This window comes from Canis lupus, chromosome 17 (assembly GCF_003254725.2).
Source record: "Canis lupus dingo isolate Sandy chromosome 17, ASM325472v2, whole genome shotgun sequence".
Classification (NCBI taxonomy): domain Eukaryota; kingdom Metazoa; phylum Chordata; class Mammalia; order Carnivora; family Canidae; genus Canis; species Canis lupus.
In genome coordinates this window covers 11,505,203-11,512,278 of record NC_064259.1, presented here as the reverse complement: position 1 = coordinate 11,512,278, position 7,076 = coordinate 11,505,203, and the positions used below count along the sequence as shown (strand labels likewise).

The 7,076-nt window shown below is 54.6% G+C and overlaps 1 long non-coding RNA gene across 1 annotated transcript; it reads right to left on the bottom strand.

Moving 5' to 3' along the window:
* Window positions 1-211: 211 nt before the first annotated feature.
* Window positions 212-3,337, bottom strand: LOC112665101 (uncharacterized). The gene is made up of 3 exons (XR_003140217.3): window positions 3,104-3,337; window positions 2,541-2,670; window positions 212-1,976 (listed from the first exon to the last, which is right to left on the bottom strand). It is a non-coding gene; the product is annotated as an uncharacterized LOC112665101 (long non-coding RNA).
* Between the last annotated feature and the right edge of the window lie 3,739 nt (window positions 3,338-7,076).

Genomic DNA, 7,076 nt, shown 5'->3' with positions numbered 1-7,076 from the left:
TGAGTGAGCGAACAAGTGAGCATAGACACCTTCAACGCTTCTAGAAGAGCATCGAATGGGCTGGCCTGCCGCTAGCAGTGGGGAGCAGAGCAGAAGCTCGGGCCTGTTGGTGGTCTCCGGTGTTGATGGAGGAGAGCCAGCAGAGCCTCACCTCTGCCCTCCCCCTGCCCCCTCCCCTCCCCCTTGCCTATCCCTGTCTCCCCACGCCACATCACACGCGAGCCCCCAGCTGTTTCCTGCGGGAGGTGGGGGCCGCATCAGTTGACCCCAAGAACAGCACGGCCGAGAGCCCACTCCCCATCTCCCCAGGTAGGTCTGCCTCCCTTGCCCTGCCACACTCAGAAGAGGGTTACAGTTGCTTTTATATTTTTAAATGACGCCCCGTTCCCACACGCTCCTTCTAAATTGCCGCTTTGACTGGGTGAAGAATTCTTTTCTTTTTTTTTTTTCCTAGAATGGAATTTGCAACGTGTTTTCTCAGCCCACCCCCACCAGACTGGAGTGAAATGAACTCTGGGCATGCCTGCTTCTTCCAGCAAGCCTCGCCTGATCTAAGGACAGTCATTAACTTGTTTTTCTAAGTAATCCTCTGCTGAAAGCTATGAGCCGCCTGTGGTGGACGAGAGCAGGGTTTTTCAGGCACAAAAACATGGGACTTGCCAGCTCACAGGACAGACAGCTTCCCGGGAGGAGGGAAGTGGCACAGAGATTCAGGCTCGCTCCCAGACAGGACAGAAATAGCCCTTGCAAATCCAGACCATTTGGGGTTGGCCATATTACACACCTCGGTCATTGCCTGGCGGGTATTTCACCAGCCCCCCGATTCACTGACATTTAGGTCACTGTCACCCACAGAGGCTTCCCTGTCTATCATCTCAGATCGACAGATTACACACCCTGCCAAAAATCCTGAAAACTGGCCCAACACCGAGTTAGGGGAGCTTCCTCAAGGCCTTCCTCTCCTGGCTCTCTCCAGCCAGTTCCTTCTCTGGCCACATCCTCCGGCTAATCATCCCCCAATCCTATTAAGCTCCTCGAAGCCTGCTGTTTGTCCCCTGTACCCAAGCAAGCATCCTTCTCCACTTTTCTGATAACGCATTCACACTGACTCTAGAGGCAGGTCACATCCTCAGGCAGCTTGTGCTATTCCCGAACACCTACCTCCATCCCACCACCTAGCAGGCTGGAGTTACTTGTGTTCATATCTGGTTTTCCCTGCTACACACCCCGTTCCCCCCATGAACCTGGTTCCTTCATCTCTAGTCACCTAGAGTCTGCACCTGGTGGGTCTTGAGCACATGTCTGTTTAATGGAAGAAAAACTGACTGAATACATGTCTACTAGAGCCGGGCAGTGGGATAAGATGCTGTAACCAAAACAGCAAAAACAGAATGTCATTCCAGGGCTCCAGACCTCAGTGAGCATGAGTGTGTAAGCTTGTAAAAATTCAATAATCCAGGACACCTGGGTGGCTCAGTGGTTGAGCATCTGCCTTCAGCTCAGGCTGTGATCCCGGGGTCCTAGGATCAAGTCCTGCATCAGGCTCCCCTTACAGAGCTTGCTTCTCCCTCAGCCTATATCTCTGCCTCTCTCTCTGTTTCTCATGGATAAATAAAATCTTAAAAAAAAAAAATCAGTAATCCATAGTCAAAAGTGAGAAGAAAAAATACAAAGAGACTCAGGGCAGGACACCAGTCCCGAGGAGCTTACAGTCTAGTTTCCAGAAAAGGACTTCTATGTCGGTGTAAAAGATTCACATTTCACAGGTCTGCGTGCTCCTGGCCCAGTGAGCACCCAGATGCAGGGGGGGAGACCAACCCTGTGGGCCAGGTGGTCAGGGAAGTCTTCCTGGAGAAGGTGGGGCTTGAGCTGAATCTTGAAGGGTAGGCAGGACTCGGAGATAAAGAGGCATTCCAGGCACAGGGAACAGAATGAGCACCGCAGAGGCACGGGAAAGTGAGCTCAGGAAACCACCCCTAAAAAACATAATAATAATCTTAGTAAAGGGTACTATGAGCTGAGAAGCTATCGTGGGGTTTTTCAGATAATGTTAAGGCTTTTGTCACAGTAGCGGTTTTAATTTCAAATGAGCTTAAGGCCTTGATCAAGGGTCACTACCCCAGATTTTCTCCCGACTGGCCACTGGTGCACCCCCTCAGCCACTAGTGGTAAAGCAAATTGTCTCTTAATACTCTGGCTTCGTGTTAGTATGACATATTTCTGCTTAATATTCTTCAGTGCCTTTCCCTAAGTATAAGGCAGCGTAGGGTTCGTGGAAAGAGCACAGGCCTGGGCCACTCGGGTTCAGAGCCTGAGTCTGCTTTTCTCCAGTGATGAGACCGTAAGCTCGTCACCATCATCGCCAACGTTTACCTCGCGCTGGTTTGGGTGCCAGGCACTCTTCTAAGCATTTTCCAGCCACCTGGTACTATTTTATCAGCCCCATATTCCAGATGGGGGAAACTGATGTACAGAGAATGAGTAACTTCCCCCAGAGTGATCTGTAGCTAGTACGAGGCGGAGCTGGGATTTGAACTCACGTCATTTAACTCCATGGTCCTCACTTCCAACGGGTCTGAGCCTCAGCTCCTCGACTATAATAGGACGACAATCCCTAAAAGCTCACTGTCGCTTTGCCGTGGCGTGAAGCTCCATCACTCCCTGAGTGCCCTGGAGAGTGAAAACAAAAGCCCTTTTAATGTTTCCAGAAGCATCACCATCACGTCTGCAGTGACTCAGATCCCCTCTAAGCACGAGCAGACTTTGCTCCTGTCTTTTCTCTTCCCGAGCACGTCTGAGGACCATTCTGCGCACTTACCTGTTCCCTGATACCCTGCAAATTCCTCTCCCCTCCCGCCCTCCACTGTCCCAACACGCAGCCTTTGATGGGCAAGCACGCCAACAGCTGCGGCCTCGCAGAATCCCAGCCCAGAAGCCCGGCGTGCCTGTTCCGATTTCCTCCTTTCAAGTGTCAGGGAAGTTTCTGGAGGAGACAGAGGCTGATGCCGACCCGTGAGGGGCTGCAAAGTGCTGTGACTGTGCCACGCAGAGGCAGCAGGAGGTTCAGGCCCAGCCGGCCAAACCTTTCCCTTGTGGCACTTACCTGGTAGGGACCCCCCTGAAATAATGACGGAGCAGAGGCTGCAGGCATCTTGATCTTTGGCAAGCAAAGACATGTTCCCTCCTTGTGTGGAATTTGATGTCTCCAATAATACTAAACATAAAAATAGGTGGCTTTTTTTTTTTTTTTTCCTGATTGCCTGCTAGGCCCCGAGCACTAGGTGAGGTCATTCACATAGACAGTTTAATCGAACGATTGCAGTCCCTCCTGTGGACACAGGACTGTTCCAAGCAGCTCCACCCTCCACCCCCACTTCACATACGAGGAAACTGGCATCTCCCTTCCTTTAGGGACCCTATAAATAAACAGCGCACGGTGCCTGGTACAGGAAATGCTCTGTGTATCAGGGAAAATCATTCACCAAGACAAGCACGGATGTTAATGTTACGAGCACTGTGTGATGGAATATATTATCACCAGCTCAAGCATGACAATGCTCAGCCACCCCAGGCCAGGAAATGGGAGCACAGGGATGAATGGGTAATTTTCCCATGCCTCCCTCGCTGGCTCCCAAGGGCTGAGGCTGCCCAGAGAGGGAGCTTGACCTCCTCCTCTGATCCCTGGGGAGAGGTCACTGCGCCTACAAAGCACCAGGAGAACGGGCAGGGGGAGGTCAAGCCCAGAGGGTGTAGCTGATGGTGATGGAGCACTTAGTGCAGGGATGTGTGTGTGCGTGTGTGCGTGCTGTTTACTTGGGCATCCCCAGGGCTTGACGCATGCCTGGTACACAGTAGGCACCCAATAAATAGTTACTGAATGAGCGAATGAAGGAAGGACGGACGGAGGGAAGTAGCTTGCTCACGGGCAATGAGCCAGCAGAGTTGGAAACCGAACCCAGAGTCGAGGCTGATGCAAGCGGCTCCCTCCCAGGGACACGCAGGTGCTGAAGAGGCGGAGATGCCTGAGGATCCTTCCCCTGCAAAGGACAGAGGATGCGTGGGCAGCGTCACGGGCAGCCCACAGTCCTGTGGCCAGGGCCCTGGACAAGCCATCGGCCGCCCCACGTCCTGGCCTGCGATGGCCGTGCTCGGATCCGAACAGCGGGGCCGGTCCCTTCCCCTGTATGGTCCTCCTTCACCCACATGTAAGATAGAGTTGTTAACGCCCACCTGCTCCCACAAAGACAATCAAGCGAGATAAAATGTGCAAAAATTGCTGTATTAATCACAAAGGCAAATTAAATACCAGTTGAACCAGACTTCCCTGGGCCTCCACCTCCCTGTCTACACGGAGTATACAGTAGGCTGTGCCAGCTGTCACGTCAGGAGTCCAGGGGATGGGCGGGCTTTCGCACGGCACAAGCCCACGGGGCTCCATCACACGGATATCAGGGTCTCCCGAAGCCCCTGCGTGCCCCCAGGGACACTCAGTGCACAACCTGCACAGCTGGACCAAGTAGTTCCACGCCGGGGCCTGTTTTTGGCCGGACCATGAAGTCAATACTGTGATCGGGAAGAAGACAGGACAGTTGTCCCCTACGCCTAGGAGCTCAGAGTGGAGGCAATCACTTCCAGAGGGCCGGGCTGCTGACATCTCCCTGGACCCGGCAGGCTGTCCACCCCTGGATTCTAGGACCCGGGCGGGGGGCTCTTCTTTCTCCAGATCCAAGGCTTTGCCTGCTTTTCTCCTCACCCCATGATAGGTGAGTCCTTAGGCCAGTGGGGATAGGGGGGAAGGGGCAGGTGCTCTCCACCTGCCCTGGCTGCAGACCCCTGCTGGCCCCCACGCCCTCCTCAGCACATGGCGTCGCAAGCGTGGACGAGGGAGCTCAGAGTCAACCCATCAGGCCCTAAGAGCCTGAGAGCAGAGACCCACTCAAGGTCATGAGACGTGCAGGATGAGCTCTGAGGCCAAAGCTGGTTGTCACTGCTCCGGCCCCCTTCTCTCTGCTGCCCCACACGTACCTGCACCCACACAGACCTCGGCTGCAATTCCCAGGGAGACGATTTCACCCATTGTCAACACATCCAAACACATTAAAAGTCACAAACCCTTCTGTTGGCTGGGAATCTATGGGTGGGACTGGGGAGAGGACTGTGGGGGGCATCCCTAGCCATGGTGCGGTTGAGTCCTGGGCCCCGGGCCCTATGCCCTGCTATCTGGGGGGGGGGGTTCTGGGGGGGCTTGGCCCAGAGGGGGCTCTATCACACCTTTAGCCTCCCTGCTCAGCATTTCCCACACCTGTTCTGACCCCAGCCATTCTGATGGCAGCAGCCTGCTTCCCTGTCACCTCCTGAAGGACATCCTAAGGCCCCCCGGGGGGGGAAGGAGCCCTCCCAGGGCGGTGAGGGTGCAGCCCCTGGTGGCACCCCACCGCTCCGGGTCCCCGGGGTCAGGTGCAAACCTCCGCCCGAACCCTGCGCCCCCCCCACGCCCCTGCCCTCAGGGCTGGCACCGCGTCAAGTTTCCGCTGACAGGGGCCCTCGAAGGCTCGCATGTGGCCCGGGGTCCGAGGCTCTCATTAGGCAGAGGCCGCGCTCACGTAACGCCTTTAATGTGGTGCGATGGTATTTTTCAGGCTTCTTTTCAGAAAGAAAAAGTTAATAACGTGAAAGCTTTATGACCCCTCTCTTCCCCCCTCCGAGACACGGCCTTTGGGGGTGGAAGGCCCGGGCTAGTTAGGGCCGCAGCCCGGGGATTTCCTCCTCTCTGGGAGCGGCTGTAATTACGCACACGGAGGGGCCGGGGCCTCCAGGAGGCAAGGCGGCCAGGCCTCCACCGCCCAGGCTGGGGGAGGCTAGGTGTTGGCCGCCGTGCCCCGGTCTGCAAAGCAGAACCAGATGGGGAATCCATTACCTGCTCTACAAAGGAGGCGGCCTTGCTAATAAACATATTTACTGGGTTAAATAAATACGCCGAGGGTTGTTAAAAGCCTGGCCTGTGACTCGAAGTCACCAACATTTTTCATTTGTCAGAAAGGGGCTTTTGGAAGCTTTCAGGCGGCCTGCCTTCCTGCCCATGTTTATGCATCCACTGTGCCCCCTCGGCTCCTCCTGACCACGGGGAAAGAAAGGGTCTTTGTCTAGCAGCGGGGAGACCCTACGGGTGGGCAGGCGGATGCACACAGGCGCGGGGCGCCGCGGGCCTCGGGCACAGGGGTCTCGGCCCAGAGCGGGTTCGAGGCCCAGCCGTGAGGAAAGACGTCTTTACACGGTGATGTGCCCTCTGAGAAGGCTCCATCTGGATCTCAAAAAACAGCTTTCACCAGCATGACAATGGCGTGTTATAGAACCCCTCGTGGCTCTATCCTTTTTTTTTTTTCTCTTTTTGGTTTGTTATTAATAGGGCGATATAAATGCACGTAACACAAAATGTGCCATTTTAACCATGTGAACGTGGTTTTCATGTTGTCCGACCACCACCACCATCTACGTCCAGAACGTTTTCATGACCCCAAAAGGAAACCTTGTCCTCAGCCCCCACTTCCTTCCTCCTGGCCGGCCCCGACCCTCACTGATCTGCTCACTGCCTCTGCGGGTCCCGCTGTGCTGGCGCATTTTCCATAAATGGAATCACACGATATGGGACCTCTGTGTTCCTCCCTTTTCGTCTAGCATGTTCTCAAGGTCCGTGTTGGAGCGCATGTCACTACTTCCACTTTGTCCTACGGCTGAATGTTAGTCCATCTCTGGACACTCCGCATTCTGCTGAGTGGTTCCTCAGCGTCCCGACATTTGCGTTGCTCCTACCTTTTAGGTATTGCGTGTGGTGCTGCTGTGAATTGTACAGGTTTTTGTCTGAACACCTGTTTTCAATTCTTTGGGTGCAGACCTCAGAGTAGAAGGGGCGAGTCACACTGGTGATCTTGTTTGAGGAACCGCTAGACCGTTTGCTGTGTTCTTCGTACCTGGTAAGAAGGGCAGGAACGCAGGGACATCTTTCACTCGACATTTTCAAATTCTGGCAAGATGCTGACACGACGTGTTCAAAGGCGAGAGACAGCTGACGTTCGATG